Source organism: Equus quagga, chromosome 6 (genome assembly GCF_021613505.1).
Source record: "Equus quagga isolate Etosha38 chromosome 6, UCLA_HA_Equagga_1.0, whole genome shotgun sequence".
Taxonomy (NCBI): domain Eukaryota; kingdom Metazoa; phylum Chordata; class Mammalia; order Perissodactyla; family Equidae; genus Equus; species Equus quagga.
The window spans coordinates 35,311,873-35,332,294 of NC_060272.1; the positions used below are offsets into that span (position 1 = coordinate 35,311,873).

Consider the following 20,422-nt stretch of genomic DNA (forward strand, 5'->3'; position numbering starts at 1 on the left):
TATTTCTATTTCCTGGAAGAACAGGAAGGACTTGCATGGAAGAGAGAATATGATTTCGTGGAAGCCCAGGCACTGGGAGTCCTTAATCCTGAATTTAAATTCTGCCTCCATGCCCTGCTGCCTCTGATGCAGGTCATCCAGCCTCATTACTCACATCTGCAAAATGGAGATAAGGCTCCCTTCTCCTTCCTCTCCCCTTAGACTACGAGGAGGGAAACAATCAGCATTCTCTAAGGATGCTTTCTATGCAATGTGACCGAAGATCATGCCCAATACTACGTGCAGTAGATAGAATGTAATATACAGGTGTGTGTATCTCCCTTACTTGGTTTTGAATACCACCACCCTAGAGAGTATTGGTCTTTATTGCTGCAAAATAGTGTCATCATGGGTCACTTCACAAAATACTTGATAATTGGGATGATTAACTTCATTCTAATGTCAGTGCAATTTTAAAAAGAAATTATCAAGGTTAAAACAAATGTATTGGCTGGAACAGACTGATGTGGGTTTTGGCTTCCATTTTAAAAACCTTAAATTGTAATAAGAATAGTAAGTTTTACTGTCTAGTATTAATGAAAAGGACGATATATAATGAAAAGACTGAGCAATTAATTAAAAGAAATGTAAGGATTACCTATAAAGGTCAGCAACAAAGACATTTAAAACCTATTTTTGTAAGCAACTATGGATTGCTGACGTGTTTTAGTTTATGAAATGAAATTTGAAAGCTAGGTACCATTATGTAAATAGTGAGTTGGAAAGAAGAGAAGAAAATAATGTGTTCTGGGTAATGATTAAGAGTCAGGCACACCACATCTCTTATCTCTTTTCATCCCCACAACTACATAAGGTAGGTATTAGTATTCTCATTTCAGGGATGAGGAACCTAAAGTTGAGTGAATTTAGGTAACTTGCACAAGATCATAAATGTATTTTGGAACTATGCTCCAAACCTAGCCATATCTGACTCTGAAACCTCCTTTCCATTGCATTCTGGAAGAACACAGGAGTTCTTAATCCCTGTGTGGCCAAAATCTCACTCTATGATCCTGAACAAGTCATATAGTATTATCTCTGGTCAGGTTGGCGATGAGGTGGGCATGGATCAGATGAGTTCCAGAGTGTTCTCTGGCTCCAAATTCTGTCTTAGTACCAGAGAAAGAAAGATGTTTAGGATTGGTGCTCATGTCTGTCTGACTAGCACTATTGTGATGCCTAACAAGTCTCAGAACCCCTCAAAGTGCTCTTTTACAGAATGGAAATACAGTGGCCCCTGTGTTCCTGCTGTAGGACTTTTATGAGGATCAGACGAGACAACGTGTGTGAGGATGTTCTAAAGTACTTCCCAAATGTAGGATATCACATGATCCAGCAGTCCTAGCCTCACTTAAAGACGGATGTTTGAAAATATTTGTAGAAAAACAAAGGCAGCAAACCTTCCCTTTAGAGGATGCAATGTATGAAACCATTGTGTGTTATCAAGAGCATTTGTGCTCTTAACTCAACCATTCTAAAATAAAAAGTCATTCTCAGTACTTGTGAGTTTTATTAATGACTCAAACTGTTATAATTCGAAGAAAATGAAGTCTTAATAGCTTTCAGAAATAGCAACATACTATTTTGAAATGCACACAAAGTGTGAAATTGTCTTGAGCAGGAACTCAACAGTTTGCTGAAACTACAGGTATGGTATTGAGTGTGAAGGCATGAAAACAAGTCAGTTTTCACTAGACTCTGACTTTTATGTGTATCGTAATTAGCAGAAGGTGTAGCTTCAAGTTTCACACTTCATAAGAAAATTAATTGCAGAGAATTTACATTTGTCTAGCTGGTTACTTAATCTGAAATTTAATATATAAAGTTGAGATGTTCTGAAACAAAAATGCAAAAAGAGATACAAGCAATTTCATGAAAGGAACAAAATCTTTTCAAAAAGAACTGGAAAGCAGGCATGTAGACAAAGGGAGTGTGATGTGTGGTACCGGAGCACAAAGGTGGTTTCTACATGCCCAGTGCAGGCCCATCCTTTGTGGAATTGCTCTTGGCAGGCACTGGGAACCGCCCTGTATTATCACACTGAATGTTTGCTTCTAAAACACACCTGCCTTCACATGCATTTGAAACGTGGGTATATCTATTGTTTTCTGTAGGCCATCATTTTGTCTCTTCATTGATTTCCTGAATGACAAAAAGAATATGGAGAAAGGAACAAAAAGACCCTCGTAAAGGGATGACAAATTTAAGTTGCACTACAGCTTACTACTCAAATTCCCTGCTGAAACTTCTACATCTGTTGCTTTGAAATCCAAGATTTGAAATAAGTTTAGTTATGTATGAGTTCCAAGAAGAAATATAATTGTCTGCATTTGCTAAGTTTAACGTAGTGATAATTTTACCAGGGAAAAAACTTTACGAAAACCAATAGGTAAACAACAAACTACAAATTTGCATATTAAGCTTAAATTAAATAGGAAAAGAATTAGTCAAAGAAGCGTATCCTGTTTAGCAAGGAGACTTAACAAGAGTATCCTGAGAAATTCAGCCAGAAATTATTTTTATTAAAGAAGATATATGTGGGCTGGTATGGGGTGGACTAACGTGTCAGGTGACACCCTCTCATTTTTTGAGATTCTTTTTCCCCAGCTTCCTCTTGCTCATCCTGTCCTTCTCTTTTCCCTGACTTCCTGTTAAATGTTCGGTTGTTTGACTGTTTCTACCTTCTGAAAACTAGAAATTTTTAATTGTCACAGTACTCGTGATGGCTCTTGTAATAAAATGCACTGTGTGTACCTTATTATTACTGTTTTTTCTTAAAAGTAAAACATTTTCTATGAACCATTTTATTGAATGGTCTCCCTGTCAAATCCTTGTGTCTTGGGAACAGAAGTGTTTGCTCTGCTGTGCAGTGCATGTGCTCTGGGGCCGAATGCTTGGCTCCCCACCCCAGAACTGCCCTGTCCTGGCTCTGTGATCTTGACAAGTTACTTAATTTCTCTTACTTGCAGTTTGTTTGTTTTTTTCATCTTTTGCAACATGTAAAGTATCTAAATCATCGGTGGTTGAGTGTATTAAATAAAACAATGCTTACAACTTGCCTAGCAGAGGGCATGATAGTAAATGCTCAAGAAATGTTCCTTTGAAAAAAATAATTTACTGATTGAGTGCCATCTTTGTGAAAGGGATTGTACTTCACCCTGGAAAGAATATAGCCTGGGCTTCCACCTTAGAGAGCAAATCCTGTTTCTCTCACTAACTGTATGGCCCTGGACAAGCTATATAACTTCTCGGAGTTTGTTTCATCACACATAAGATGAACCAAGGTTGTCACATGATTGTTTCAGGGATGAGACATGAGAAGCACCTACAACAGGCACCTGGTAAATAGTAGGTGCTGAATAAATTAGCTATAGAGTTGTTATTATGGATGATATAATTTAGTTCCTCAAGAATGAAGATTAGAGAGAGAAATTTTATGAATATATGCATAAAGAATTGTCAACATAAAAACATAAGTGAAAAATATGTACTCTGCCAATATAATATATCCTGTCTGTCTAGAGGAGGCCAGACAGAAAAATGACTCCTGCCTGAGGTGGTCATGGAGGGCTTCATGGAAGAGGTTGGCTTGTTCTGTGCTTTGGAAGGTAGTTAGGATGTATATGTTGGAGGCAGAAAGAAAGGCATTGCCAATAAGTGAAATGGGGTAAGCCAAAGCCCTATAGCCCAAAAAACACAAGCCTAGAGGGAAAGATTCTTATGGAAGGTGGTGTGAAATAGTACGTTAGTGGCTTAGGACCAGGGTCTTTAATGTGATTTTAAGGAGTTAGGGCTTTATTCTTTAGACACCAGGAACCCCCTTGATGGTTATTGAACTGAGGGTTATACAAGGAGAGGAGTAGTTTAGGAAAGTGTTCTAGGGTTCTTAGTTACTGATAGTAGTATCCACTCTAACAGTTTATGCCGAAGGAGAGTTATTAAATGATATTATGCCAACAGAGCACTTCTACCAAAACACCTCTGACAGCTCCCACCTACCAGTTGCACCTCTAAATTGGATGCTGGAATCTCCTCCCAGCTGCTGCAGAAAAACTTACGCCTCTGCTGTCATTCTTGCCAGAACCCCCCCCCCCCCCCCCCCCTCCCCCCCCACCCCTCCCCGGCACAGAGTTGCCTCCTCACATCCTCACATTTGCCTTGCTTCAGCTTGGGGGAAGCTAGCTCACACAGAACCATGGTTACAAGGGTTTCTGGGAAATGTAATTTTTACGTTTCCAGACCCTCTTCTTTAGGAAGTCAAAAAACAAGAGGCTGGAATGGATGCTGAGTAAGCCACTTCCATATCTGCCCAGATGGCTCATCTCGTAGCAGTATGTCATATAGATTAGTAGGGATAGAGACTGATGCATGGCATCTAGCAGATACAAGTGTACTAAATGTCTGATAGTAACCACCTCATTTAGAAGGATTGCAAGAGCAGGAGAAAATAAAGGCGAGTCGAGACATTTCAGAGTCAATCAACAAATGTTATTGGCTATAAGGGATAAGGGAAGAAATCAACAATACTTACATGGCTCTGAACTCTGTTAACTTGAAAAATGCTCATTTTACTATTGGAAACATAGGTGGAGAATTGGTAACGGAGAGAATATAAATTTGTTATACGTTGAGTTTGTATTAATAGTGGGATATCTCAGTGAACATTATCTAGTGAGGAGTTGGAATAGCAAAATTAGAATTTGGACAAGATTGGAGGTAAAGATGTGACTTTGGGAGACACCAGCATGGCGTACCTTAATGAAGCCGGTGGCGACTAAGGGGAGAGGAGGAGCAAAAGAAGGAGATGGCGAGGCGTGTGTCAGAGATGGGGGACAGCATAGAGACGTGGGCACCAAGAGAACGCAGGTTTCAGGTCTGGTATGAGGGAAGTGGGGAGTCAACAAGGCTAATTACCGCAGTGAACTTTTACTGAAATAAAACTGGTACTAAAACAGTAGAGATAGAAGCCAGATCATAAAAAGGTAAAAAGAGAAAGAGATGCAAAAGAGTTAGGTCGGATGTCGACCACTCATTGCAGAGGTTAAGCTGTGAAAGAAGAAGCAGAAATTGTGACTTTTTCCCTCTTTTTATTTCATAGAAAGCCTATTCTGTATATTTTTGAGAGCCGGGGGGAACAGTTACTAAAGAGAAATGATTTAAATCAGGCATTTCTTCTCAGAAATAAAAATGTTGGTGTCATTTTTAAAAAGGCTGTTGGGATTCCAAGTAAATTCAGCAGTGTTCTGTGAGCTCGTTACATTGAAATATTTTGAATTAGCATAATATACATACAGAAATTAAACATGATAGCCGATACTAATAAAGATGTGTCTGTGTTAGCCCTGTGTATGGTTTGCAAAAGCAAAGCATATTAAAGTTCACGAAGATGTTAAGATTTTATAAAAGATAATAGGAAGAACAGGAAGACATAATTTGAATTTAATGTTGTGCAAATATATTTCCAAACTGCATATTTGTGGATTAATTCATGGTCAAGGTAAAAAGGTCAGGTATATGCAGACACTCCTGAGACTATACTGGTATTTCGCAGTCATTTGGCAAAATAGGAATATTCTATTTTTGGAGTCTTTGAACCCTTATCTTGGTCATACTGTTACCTAAAAAAGCCATAAGTTAATCTGTCCGTGATTTGCTTTGCATGGTATGAATGAATCAAAGAGGGGAGCAGGCATGTGTTCAGCATAGTGATGCTTATGCGAGCTGAAGGGAATTTCAAGGTCCCTGCTCTTTAGCACTGCTCAGCATACAGAATATAATGAATCAGTCCGACTGACTGTCCTGTTTTGCCCTGCCCAGATTGATGATACTTTTGTAAACACAGCCACAATTAGGAGACGACTTGGCAGATTAGAGCCCCTGACACCAGTACAGTAAACTCTTGACTCCCGTGCCAGCCACTCATGTGATGTGAAATCAGCAGCAAATCTGAATATGAATAGGCTCAAAACTAAAAAGAAGCTAAAGTCACCTTGCAACCACTGGCCCGTATTTCCTAATCAGCAGATAATTTGTACAGTTGGTTTAACACTTAATGTCCAAAATACTGGTTACTCCGGGATTCTTATAGATTTTGCAGTCTGCTACACCTACAATGATTTGAGTTTATCTTGCTATTTAAAAGATGTTGCAATACTCTGGTTACTTTTTATTCAAAAATTAAGCTTTTGTAAAGCGTTTCTTCATGGTGAAGTCCCCTAGTTGCATACAAATTGGGAGCTAGATGTTTTGAGATAGTCTATGGTAGTCTCTTAGCTTTTAGCACCGTACCCAATATCCAGAGACATAGAATCCTCTTACTAGTAATTGCTCTTGCTTAAGAGGGAGATGCGACCCAGAGATGTGGGGCAGCCCTGAGCAGACATCACCACTGCAACATGGGGACTCTAGGAGGGGAAGACAAGACAATAATGGCAGCTAAGACTTAGCTAGCACAGGCTGTGCTCCGGCCATTGTTCTGAATGAGAGAATGTAAGTACTCCCACTATAAAGATGACAAAACTGAGGCATAACGATTAGATATGTTACCTGTAGACTACTCAACCAGTAAGTGGTAGAATCTGGCAGTGGACGAACTCAGGTAGCTTGATCCAGAGTCTGTACTCCTAACCATGCCCTGTGTAGCCCTTTCTTGAAATTCCTATGAGGTTTGAACTCACTAGCCTGGAAAGTCCTTCAGGGCTGGGGGCAATATTTGATGTGCTTTTACATGACCACTGCCTAGCACTGGGCCCAACAAACAGTAAAAACTAAGAAATTGTTTTGATTTATTAATTATTATTTTCACATATTGAATGGTAACTTTACCCCTGTACAACTAGCTGAATCCTATTGCTTTCTTTCTCAGATCTCCAGGGCAGAAATGCAATAGTGAAAACATCACTTGGTTCTATTTCAACTTTATCATTTCTTTTTTTACACAATCATGGTATTTCTCTTTTACTGTTTGGTAATATGCAATTTTTAGACCTACGCTTTGTATGTTGTTGCTTAGTACATGTATGAAATTTTTATTCTATTCTTCTTATTTCTACAGATATCTCAAGGACTCTGAAGGCTTTTGCCTTCTTTTTTTTTCAAAGCAAAAATAATACTAAATAATAAAGTTGAATTTGTGGGCAATTTCCAGACCCAGCCTATTTTGCATAACATCTGTATTTAATCAGGGACTACAAATTTAAGCAAACTGCTCTAATCATAATTTGTAAATTCAGTTTGTCTTGATTATTTAAAAGAGAGTATCAGGATTGGTAGATTTAAATATGGGTTAGTTCTATTTTATGGCCATTTATCCCTCCACATTTTCTAATAATGATGATTGGGGGAAAATAGTCCCAACAAAAATTTGGCAGATTTTTTAAGAGATGGTTTAACTTACCCAGACTTCAAAAATCATAACTGCACTTGTTAACAATGATGTTATATGCATTATTCTCATGTTTGTCCACACCACAGGGAAAATATGAGTATTCTGGAAGCTCAATATAAAATTATTTGAATAATGCATTGTATGGTTGTTTTTCCAAACAACACCTATTCTCCAATCCTCTGACACCAACGAGGTGTCCAACAGTTCAATTTGATTCTGACACCAACTGCCCAGAGTTAGTTAGCACAGACCCCACAGGCCGAGGGCTCAGTCCTATAGGACTGCCCCATGTTAGATGTCAGCCACATATGGGGTCCTCAGGCTATCCACATTTCTGTCTGGCCACCTGCAAATTGGAGGGTTCCCACAACCTTCTCTCAAGTTCAGTAATTCACTAGAATGACTCTCAGAACTTAGGAAAGTGCTTTACATATGACTACTGGTTTATTATAAAGGATACAACTCAGGAACGGCAAGATGGAAGAGATGCATAGGGCAAGGTGTAGGGAAGAGGGGTGTGGAGCTTCCATGCCCTCTCCAGGCGCACCATCCTCTCAGTATGTTGATGTGTTCACCAGCTTGGTAGCTCTCTGAATCCCGTCATTTAGGGGGTTTTATGGAAGTTTCATTACATAGGCATGGTTGACGAAATCATTGGCCATTAATGATTGAACTCAATCTCCAGCCCCTCTCCCCTCCATGGGGATGGGGCTGAAAGTTCTAGCCCTGCAATGACTTGTTTGGTCTTTCTGGTGACCCGCCCTCATGCTGAAGCTGTCTAGGGGCCCCACCCTGAGTCACTTTATTAGCATAAACTCAGATATAGTCAAAAGAAGCCTGTTATGAATAATGAAAGACACTGCTATCACTTAGGAAATTGCAAGGATTTCAGGAGCTCTGTGCCAGGCACCTGGGGCAAGGACCAATATTTTTTTATATTATACTATATATGTACAGACTGATATGTATATTGTAAACAATATTTCGATATACAAATTAGATTTAAAGATCTAAAGATCTCAGACTACTTCATGACTACTTATACAGATAATTCTCAATTGCAAGCAAACATCATTTGGTAAACATGAAATTATAACTAAATTTTGCTATATACTCTACTATTCTGGCTAATCTTCACTTAACGTTTTTTAAAAATAGAGCTACTTCTTTGTTTATAATATACACAGAGTGGGGCGTTGTTGAAGAGGGTGATGTGGGAGTCTGTCAGGTCTGCACTTGAGTTTCCGCTCTAGAGTGTGACCTCAGGCTGGATATCAACAACCCCCCTAACCTGGCTTTGCTCATCTGCAAAATGGGCTTGATGACGCCTACCTCATAGGGATTGTGTGGATAAGTGAGGCTGTCTGGTAAAACTCTTAGCACAGTACAAAGCTCTCACTTTTAGGAAAATATTTGTGTCTGTGTAGCTGCTGAGTGTTAGGGAACATCGCCTGCTCAGTTCGCTCCCCTAGGATTTGTTATTCGGTTTTTCCTTCTCAATCTCTCCTTTTCATTTGCACCTTCCATCTAACATACAGAATTATAGTTTCCATTTTCTTGATAAAAAAAAGAAAAACCAAATGACTTTTGTCTGGAATAGGCTATCCCAGCTGCTTCTCTCCTTTCAGGGAAATGCTGCTCAAACAGATGTTGTTTTTCGACATTCTCTCTTTTATCCCCAATTTGAAGCATTAACACTCTAGAGCCTGATACGTATCATCTCTTTGTAGCTTTACCAAAACTCTATTCTTCTGATGGTGCATGATTGACCTCTGTAATGGTTCTCACTCAGTCTTCACTCCCATTCCTTTTAAAAAATTTAACCAACTGACTCTGTTTACATGTCATATGGTCTTTTTACTATTAATTTTCCTCCTATCTCACTGACTTTTCTTTCTAATTCCTTGATTCTTCCTTCTCCTCTTGCCCCAACCATAAGTGTGTCAATCAGCATCCTCACACCCCCTGCCTTGGTAGTTTTTCTTTAAAAATCTTACTTTTTCAGCTGCAGCTTTCCCCTCTATGTTTATGAAAATAGGATCCATTCCTGTAAGTCTGCCCTCCCTCCTGAACTGCAGTCATTCGTTTCCAGCTGCCTAAAATTAAAACCACGTGTCCCTCCGTTCCTCTAGTCTCTCAGAATTTTAGTATTTCCTTTACCCTCCACTATCCAGTGTCAACAGGTGTTGCCAAATCTTATGATGTCATCTAGTCTCTCTCCATTCCCTCAAGACCTCTTTGGTTTAGACTTTTGTCCCTTTACATGTGAACTATTGTGGTATCATCAAGATTATCTTGATGTTAGGCATCCTTGTTCCAGTCATTGTGCACGCCACTTGCAGATGAGTTCTTATGTGATAACATTACTTCTCTGAAATGAAATCTTCTAGGGGCTTTGCACTTTCTAGAAAGAAAAATCCCAAAACATTTACCTCCAGTCACAAAGACACTCCACCTTTGGGGCTGCACCCCCTTGCGTGAGCTCCTTCTTCCAACTAAAGTAGCGACATACTTGGCTCATCTTTCCAACTCTTCCTATTGGCTCATAACTTTTTCCTCACCCGCACACCTGGCTGTTTCCCTGTGCTTTCTCAGAAACTGTACTCTATGAGACGCAGCCCAAACATCACACCATTCACTTGAAGTGATTTTTCCCTTTGGCCTCTTCAAGTAACCAATGTTTTCCATTATTTCATTGTCTACTGTGTTGCGACAACTATTCTGTTTAGAGAACCTGATGATCTTAATCTTGGGTTATTATTTAACCTTTCCAGTGCTTTTGTATACTGACCCAGTTGGACCACAGTCTTTGTTTAAGGACAGAGGCCATATTTTAGATTACTTTACTATTCTAAAATGGTTGGCAGGTGCCTTAAACATAGTAGCACTTAATACATTTTAATCAGTTCTTTCCTGTTCATTTTGTTTCCAATCACAATGATGGTAGGGTGCTTCATAAGCAACCACAGCAACGATGTCGTGATCTGTATCAAATTCAGAAATAACCAAAGTAACGAAACCAGCTGTGCTCTAATTTGCCTATATTGTTAATATAATAGCCAATATGTGTTTCTGCAGGATAAACTCTAGCCTCTTGGGCCAATGAGACATGAAGCAGAGGAAAGAGAATACTAGTGGCTGGCAGTGGGGCAGAGGAGGGAATGGTGAATTTGAACACAACTAGTGTAAAGAATGTTGATCAATTGTAGAAGGCCTGGTGCATTTTGGAAGCGCTTACATGGTGGGTGCATTGCTATTTGTCCAATCCTGTCAATAAGCTGGTGTGTGATACTTGATGTACTCCTTGTTAAACTCCACAAGACCTTTAGCACTGTGGGTACTCATTGATGTGTTTGGCAGCTCTTGGTCTCAGGTGCCAAGTTCTGAAATAAGATGTCTCTGCATAAGCTAGCGGTCAGTTCCTGGCTCCTTTGCCTTAAAGTCCTTCAAGCTTCTTGGCTGTCAGTTTTGACAGAGGACTGCCTCTCCAGCTGTCTACAAATCAGACTGCTCTGTGATTCTGTACTGAATCCATCTCTTGGGTACCATTCCCTTTAATTCATTTGGTGTCTACTTAAAGAACAACAAATCAGGATTTATACATACACACACACACAAATGCATAGATTCATTTTCTTTAAACGCATTATTTAAAATAATTAAAGATAGTGATTACACATAATTAGCAAACTGAGGTTTTTCTAGCATTTTAAATTTTATTGTAAGTGAAATGTAAGCTACATTTTCTCCTTAGAGATGGCTTGTCATCTTTAAGTCTAGTTTATGCCATTTTCATTATGCCTGTGAACCAAATGATGTAAAATTTTGTCCTACTTGAAGGAAAAATCGTACAGCCTAGTGAGCTATAACACCTTCTGGAGAAAATGCTAAATTGTAATAGATCCAATTTGGGGTGACGAAAAGCCCATATTACATACTTTAACTTTGCCTCTTTTTTTAGCCTAAATGAGGCATCTCAAAATTAATGCAACCAGAGGCAGTAAAAGCATTTGAAGTGATTCTTCAACTACTTACTATTCTTTTCCCACAGAACACACCAAGTAAAAGGCATTACCAGTGTGACTAATAGAATCACTGCCAGTCAGAATGTCTGTCGCTTCATGAAATCCTTCCAACTCAGTCCGCACTAACGCCTAAATCTAAGTATTTCAGTTTACACGTTAGAGGGCAGGAACCTTAATGCACCATACACTGAACGCTGAAAAATAATATATCAGACTTATATACGTGCAAAATGAAGTGGAAAATTGAAGTAATTATCAAGGTATCTCAGGTCAAAGCAGGATGTTGGGATCTATATTACTTGGATTAATGTCAGTTCCACAATATGAGTTTTTGCTCAGTAGACATAGTCTAAATTCCGCCTCCCCCTGCCCCAAATCTCACCATAGCATTATTTCTATTGACCTTTTAAAATGTTGTCATCTTTTTTCTTTTACCCCTTTCTGTCTACCACTTTTCAACATACCTCTTGTTATTAATTCTGTACCCAGTGTATGCAAAAACCATGATGGTGAAAGTAGTAGAATTGATTAATAAATTTATTTACTAACAAAAAAGAAGAGAGCATGTGTACACACACATGTATTCTCTATATTTATAAACATGTAGAATTAATGTTATCACTAATAACTGTTGAAAAGAATGAAAAACGACATCCCAAATAAAACAGGGAAAATGTAATTCTTAGAAGATCTGTATTGCTTATATACTTATATACTTATCCCAACAAAGGAATAGCACTTTCAAAAATGCTTTATTGGGAAATAATTTTATAATTTAAAAATTACAAAAATACTATAGAGAGTCACAGATACCTTTCCCTCAGCTTCCCTAATGTTTATGTCTTATGTAATCAGAGTACAGTTATCCCAACTGAGAAATTATCATTGATTCAACACTATTAACTAAACAACAGACCTCGTTTGAATTCCACCAGTCTCTCCACAACGTTCCCTAATTTTCCACAGATTTCTCCATAGGTGAGAAAATGATGGGCGTGTCTGCTTTGGCATCCTGGCCTGCTATGGGTCTGTGTGCAGACACTGCTGGACACAGGCTCATGTACATCCAAAGAATCCATCTCCTGTGTGGCCAAAATTTTTCTTGTACAACACCCAGGCCACATCACTTTTCACTTGCCTCTCTTCCACTTTGTACTTTATCTTTAATACATATATAAAATATAAATACAACATTGAATATAATAAATATTAAATATATGCATTAAATAATTATATATATTTACATATTTATTTTTCCAGATTACTACAAGAGCAAATCTTAGGAAAGATAGAAAGGCTACTATTATGAGTTCTCATCATCGCCTTTTATTTACAGAGCATTATTTAATATGTACCTACTTTGTACCAGAGATAGGGCCCAATACTGGGCATATAGCAGAGAGCTAAGGAGAAATAGTTCTGCTTTTCGTCGAACAATCAGGTCTATATATAACTACAAGCCTAACACGTGCTATGGAGGACAAACACAGAGAATAATGAGAGTCTGTAATATAGAGATTAATCGGGTTTAGTGAGTCAGGGAAAGCGACATGGTATTTGAGCTGAGAGCTGAGAATGAGTAAGAGTTCACTAGCCTGTTGGAGGTTCTCTAGAAAAGGAACAACATGTGCAAAGGCACTGAGTTGAGAGAGAGAAACTGAAAGAGACCAGGGTGACTGGATCACAGAAATCAGGGGAGTGGAGAGGGGGATATTGTTGAAAAGTGAAGCTGGACAGGTGAGCAGGGGCCAGGTTATAATCATTTAGGCCATGTTGAGATTTGGGTCCATTTCAGGAGCCATAAAAAGCCACTAAAGGGATAATGGAGCAAGAAGAACAGATTTGCCTTTTAAAAATAGCACTGTGGCTCTAGTGCAGAAAATGGTTTGGGGGAGAAGGTTTTGAGAATAGTGCTTTATTCCAATAAAACTTGATATCCCTTTTAATTTTCCCACCCTCTTTTATGATATTTTCTACCTGTTTATAGCAATTAGACTGTGAGCTGCTTGAGGACAAAGAGCCTATCTTACTCCACGATGCCAGACGTCATGGAGAGGAGCTGTTGAGTCAAGTTTGTTGGATTTAGTTAATATTGAGCAATTATTGAAGCTCTGCGTGCTCTACAGGTGTCCAGTAATTCAGTGAAATAGCTCACATTTCTAAGTCTAAAACTTTCTATCCTTATTCTACATTTTGTGGCTTAACAAATGTTTGTTAGCTATCTCCTGTGCACTATGCTAAGCTCTGAGGATGCAATGGTGACTTAGACAGACATTATCATTGCCATCCACCCTAGACGTTATAGTCTAGTAGTGAAATAGGGCTGATTATGCAACGGATATTTATTGAGTGCCCATTTTGTGGCACGTAATGGAGATATGATAGTGAGCAAAAAGAGAAAAGCTCCCTTGTCCCCTTGGAGCACACTGTCTAGTTGGGGAGACAGACAAAATAAACTAAACAGACAAACAGATGTAATCTTCAGTTAACGTGTGCTAAATATCCTGTGCTGTGAGAACTTAGAGTGAATTGACTTAGACTTCGAGATTGGGAGTGGCTTCTTAGAGTTAAGCATCAGCTAACCAGGTGACAAGGGAGGAGAACCTTCAGTGTCACTACCACAGAGAGAGGAAGTGGGGATGTTGGGCGGTGAGGCTGGGATTAATTAACATAATTATGCAAACCAAATAATCTCTTTTTAGAATTCCTCATTCTATGGATGTAGAGCAGAAATTCACGTTGTTCCATTCAAACCACTATATTTTTAACAAAAGTTATACTGGTATTTCAAAACAGTGAGAAAAATAATCATATTAATTCTCTATGACGTTTAAGTTCAGCCACTCTTCTAAAAATAACATCAGTGGCTTTGCATGAGAGAGACAGAAATATAATGAGGGAGAAAAAAGAACTTTTAAATAATATATGGCATTCCTAATGGTCATCTAATCACTGGCTTGATATAAGCTGAGAATAAAAAAGGCCCACTTCGTTTAAACACTGGAGTCATGCTCATATTTTCATTTGGTCAAGTGTAATGTATACATGTTAAAATAAAAACATCCAAATTAACCCGAGTAATCATGAGAATTTGTATTCAGAACAACTGTGTAAAAGAAGGGAGCAATACCAAGAATTATTTTAAAGTTATCTTTGATGTGATTCTGAATAGAAAAATTCTGGTATTTAAGAATAATTGTGGAATTATTTTAGATTAATCTTTTCTTCCACACGTGTAGTAAACTGAATTGTTAAAGTATGTATTATGTCAAGTAATTGGAGTAATTTATGTATGAAAGTATGGGCTAATAATTTTATTACATAACAGAAAAAAATTGGACTTAGGAATAGAAAATATTTGTACACAATTTCTCATGACCTTGATATAAAATCTCTGATCTTACTAGATGAGCAATTTTCTACAATAAATATTTTATTGGGCTGTGATGTAATTATTCTGATTTTTGTCAGTCTTAAGCAGCCTCTCTAGCACATGGGTCATGAGAGCATAAAAGGGCTCAAGTATTACTCCAAGGTTGCAACTGGGTGAATGATGCCATTTTTGAGACTAGGAAGATATGGAAAGGAACACCTTTTTTAAAAAAAAAATTTTTTTAAGGAAAAAGTTTGGATTGAAAACCCTGAGTATTCAGAGAATATTTTGGGATAGGGCTGGAGATAGAAATTTGGGAGTCATTATAATATGGATAGTATGTAAGGCCTTTATTTATTTATTTATTTATTTTTGAGGAAGATTAGCCCTGAGCTAACTACTGCCAGTCCTCCTCTTTTTGCTGAGGAAGCCTAGCCCTGAGCTAACATCGTGCCCATCTTCCTCTATTTTATATGTGGGATACCTGCCACAGCATGGCGTGCCAAGCAGTGCCACGTCCGCACCCGGAATCCGAACCGCCGAACCCCGGGCCGCCCGGGAGCGGAACGTGCGCATTTAACTGCTGCGCCACTGGGCCGGCCCCCTGTAAAACCTTTAGATGGGATGATATCATCAAGGGTGTGAGGGTAGCTATAGTGTAAAGTTTTTCACCTAGAGAGTGAGTTGAAATTAGGAAGAAAAAGGTAATGGGAAAGTGATCCCCCGGCCATGCTGACCTTTAGAGTTGAAAAGAATGAGAGGAGGAGATTCAGGCAAAAAAAAAGAAGAAGAGGAGGAAAGCCGGAAGAATATCACTGATGCTGAGTAAAGATACCTTTTCAAGGATAGAATGATCAGTTACAGCAGTTACTGCTGAGAATTTGAGATGAGGACTGAGAATTAACCGTTAGATTTAGAAACCTGGAGGCCATTCATGACCGTGATAAGGATGATTTCATCAGAGGGTGTGGACACAAACAGGATTGGATTGAGTTCTAGAAAAAACTGGAAGTGAGGAAGTGGATTTAGCTAGAATGAATTTCACCATCTAAAACTTACATGTATTGTACATTATGTATCTAAATAGCGGTGCTAATAACAAGGAATTTTCATAAACAGTTAAAGTGAGAATGAAGTACATTACTATGACTATTTCTTGCGAGTAACCACATGCTTACTATTCAGTCCAGTGCGGATTTTAGGCCAGGAAAACCAGTTCTTTCATTTTGTATCTACTTACACTGTAGAATGTTCAGCTGGGTTTAAATAAATGCTAAATCTCTCATTAAAGCCCCTGGTGCTTATTTACTTTGTTGCATCCTCTAGGGTGGTGTGGAGAGAATATATATGAATTCATAAGGAGGGGATAATAATCTGGAATAGACTAGGTCAGACATACCTGTGTTCAAGTTCTGATTTTGCTGTTCACTAGCTGTGTGACCCTGGCAAGTTACTTAACTCTTCTAAAGCTATTTTATCAAAGATAAAATGTGAATAATGATGATATGAGGATAAAATATGATAATGTGTCTAAAGTACTTACAGTTAAAGTGTCTGGCTCATAGTAAGAGCTTAGTCAATGGGAGTGGTTTTGTATTGCTGTGATTACTGTGATTTCTTCTTGAATGGACATCACTGAAATACTATGCAACTGAGTAAACAGAAGATAGATCCTCCAACATAGAACAGAAAAATGAGATACCAGAGAGTAAGCCAGACCTTATAAACCACAGTATTTGGTTCATGTTACTCTGTATGTGTTCATTTCCCTTTGCTATTTCCTCACCTTTCGTAAAGTCACATAAGCATAGTAGTTAGGACTGCAGGCTCTGTAGGACATTATCTCAACGCCCTGGAATTAGCTGGATAGACCAATTCCCTCATACCATCCTTTCTGATGCAATCAGCATTGCTGGTGATAATGGCTAACATATATTGACTGTATCCTAGGTACCAAGCACTGTTCTAAACACTTTACAGCTGTTAACCTATTTCAATCTCACAGCCCTAGGAAGTGGTTGCTGTTATTGCCTCCATTTGTACAGAGGAGAAAACTGAAGCACAGAGAGGTTAAGTAACTAGCCCTAAAATGACACTGATAGTAAATGGTGGGGCTGGAATTCAATCCCAGGCAGACTGGTTACACAGTCTGTATTCTTAACCACTTCATCCTAATTCCATTTGGGACTATAAGATTGGATTTAAGTTGTCACAGCTTTTTTGTGGTGGCGCTAGTAAAAGGGTAGGATCGATATCCTTCCTCAGCTGTTCATTAGTGTAATCAATAGTATGTGTTGGATATTCGGGTTCACATCCCATCTCTAGCCACCAGCCTATTAGGTGGGTTCGTGAAGACATTGAAAATCAGAGTGGTCATATTCTCTTAACTGTGTCAGTCATTAAAAGGTAAGATTTGAAAGTCAGGTTCTCTGGTGGTTTACCCAAAGAAGGAAGAGTCTTTTTTATATTAAGATATCTAAAAAGTTCCCACATGCTTAGCAAGAAAGCTAAATTAAGCCTTGCATTGGGTAAAATTATAAACATGCTTTCTGCCTCAGATGAGGCAGTGTATATAAATAGAACAGTTGGTATACATGGTTAATGTATACCAACCATGTGTACATTATATATATGTATAGTTAATGGTATAGCTTCCTTTTTTCTATATAATGTAAATCACCAAATGTGAGCATTTCCATCTGATAAACTGTCAGTCTCAGAAGAGCACATTGTAGGATGCAATGTATGTTACACAACAACCAAGATTGCCCTTTTCTTCAACATCGTGGGTTTTTTTCTTTCTGTATCCAGCGGTTAGTACTAAGGCCTGAAACCCTTAGTTACAGAACAAAGTAGCTTAGCAGTAATTGAGCCTGTGTGAGGCTAAGAGAAGCATAATGAACATTCCCTGCAAGCTTCCTGCCTAGATGCAGGTGCAGGAATCAGGAGGTCATGAATAATGCATGACATGCAGATTAGCTGGTGGTTTCTCCTACTGGGGTTTTGACTTTGCTACCTGCCTGGCTGCTATATGTGGAAAAAAGGTAGGCGATGGCAAAAAGTGTCGCAATGTAGAGACTGAGCTCACAAAAATACTGCATATCCTTTTGAAGAGAAATTTTGGAGGGTAGCTGAAATGCCAACCTTTATGGTCTACTTTATCGGATGAAGTCGGCTCCAGGTTATCAATTTACTCACTTTCTTGTTTTACTGTTTTAATTTAGGAAACCTTATAATTATTTGGTCATACGCACACAATCAGGAATTCTATAAAGACTGTTAAACTGCTATAGAAATTATTTACTTACAGTATTTGACCTATGGATCAATGAAATTTTGCTAAAATACACAAATACCTAGAGAATATTATAATTATAGGTTAAACAGGCCCATTTTTCTGCATTAATATATGCAATCAGAAGCATCAATAAGAGAATACTTCTCTCATCAGACTAGAAATATCAGGGTTAAGGAGGGGCAATAAAAGTAAAACATTCAAAGGATGTTAGAGTGAATTAAAGAACTGAGTGTATTTGGGCTGTTACTCCTTAAAGCTTTATTTAGTAATAAAGTAGGACTCCGATAGCCCAATGGGGTTATAGGGAAGGTTCAAGATGGTTTCCTGCATTTTCTCTTGGGTCAGGGGGCTTTAAGTGGGGAGACATTTTTTGCCTTGCAATTCCATTTTGATATTTCAAGCAGACAGACAAAAAGAGGAAAAGAGAAGAAAATATGAGTCTTGCTACCTTTTGTATAATTCTTATGCATTTTTATTGCATGTTTTTTTCTCTCTTCCCATTTTGGGGTTCTGGAATATGAGCTGGCTTTCACTGCTAGCCGAGTCTGTCATTTCCGCTAGGCCTCACTTTGGATGGATGCCAAGACCAACAGGTGATCCTTGTAGCTGCAAAACAGCAGGAAGTGGGCCGTGCTTGAATGAGACAGTTCACCAGAGGGGCTGTCTGGCCTCTCTCCATCTTTCTGCATAATTAACACCCCCTCCCCCATGCCAAGCGGAAAATCTGTACTGAGCAGCTCAGCTGCAGCAGCCATTGAGAAGCGCTGTGAGGAAAAGAATGTTAATAAGGGATGTTGGAAGAAATAAGCCTTCTGAGTGCAAAGTGCATCTGGCTCTGAATTTACAGGAAGATTGCAGTTGGCCCTACCGAGGGGCTAGAGGTATATTATCTGTTTGGTAAAGATTTTCACTTGCTAAACAACTGTGGGGAGCTGGGGTTCTAATGAACCTTAGAACTATTGGTTCTAACTGGACTTTAAGACCAGTTTAAAATCCCTGTGTTCTTTCCTTCTTGTCTTGTAAATAAGAGAAATGTCTGAGACATAGCAAGAAAGATAACACAAACTTAAAGACTGCCTAGGTCTCACAAATCTCAGTAAAGATAGAACAAAGCAGGAAGTTGGCCACAAGGAAGTAGGAAGTAGGGCATATTGTGTCGCCAGTTAATGACCCACAAAGGGTTGGAGGCTCAGCAGCTAGCTCCTGATTGGAAGATATCAGCAGTTCCTGGAAGCTTAAACTATTTCCAGTGGATGAGTCCAACCCTGGAAGCTTATAAAACAATATAGTCTTCACTTCTCCACTATGTGGCTAAAGTTTTGAATTGACTTTGCCTTCCTCTTCCAGCTATAGAGCATCACTTTAGAAGACTTTTCTCCTAGAAATACCTCTTCATCCTTCTTTCTTCCCCCATCCCCACGGATTCTTTTCCTGGACATTTGGATTATAGAGGAGATTATTGTAGTTCATTATTATTAATGAACTCTCAGGTTCATTGTCTGGGGGCCTGCAAATTATACTGACGAAAGACAGATCAACAAGAGGGAAGAAAAAACAGTTTATTCATGTAACATGCCCACATGTGGGAGTACTCAGTGATGAGTAACTCAAAGGGGTGGTTAGAATTTGGGGCTTATATACCATTTTAACAAAGGGTAATAAATTGTGGAGAAGTGAGTAGTCAAAAGAGAAGGGAATGTGGCCTTCTAGGGAGGTAGATTGCAGGAAGGTGACTAAAAATGTATGGGGGAAACTAATCGTAATTAAGGGCTATTTATGCAGACACGTCTTGGTGCCATCTCTGGTGATAGGAGTTGTGCATTGTACTCCTCTTCCTAGTATGGGAGAGGGGGACACCTTTACAAATGAAAATTTCCTTTACAAAAGGGAAATTTATGTCCTGCTTTTAGGCATATAACGTGAGGGTAGAGAGCTCCTCCTATATCTACTCAGTTGCCTTCAGCTCAAAATAATCCTTATGCCAAAGTAGTATATTTTGGAGTAGCATATCCTGATGAATTTTATCTTGCTTTTTTTTGAGGAAGATTAGCCCTGAGCTAGTGTCTGCCACCAATCCTCCTCTTTTTTGCTGAGGAAAACTGGCCCTGAGCTAACATCTGTGCCCATCTTCCTCTACTTTATATGTGGGATGCCTGCCACAGCATGGCTTGACAAGCAGTGCATAGGTCCACACCTGGGATCTGACCTGGCAAACCCCAGGCCACCCAAGTGGAAAGTGGGAACTTAACTGCTGTGCCACTGGGCTGGCCCCTTATCTTGCTTTTTAGGGTTTTAAATCT

The 20,422-nt window shown here is 38.9% G+C and overlaps 1 protein-coding gene across 2 annotated transcripts in view; it reads left to right on the forward strand.

Moving 5' to 3' along the window:
* KLF12 (KLF transcription factor 12) overlaps nucleotides 1-20,422 on the forward strand; it is a 470,708-nt gene that overhangs the window by 327,555 nt on the left and 122,731 nt on the right. The window lies entirely within an intron of this gene.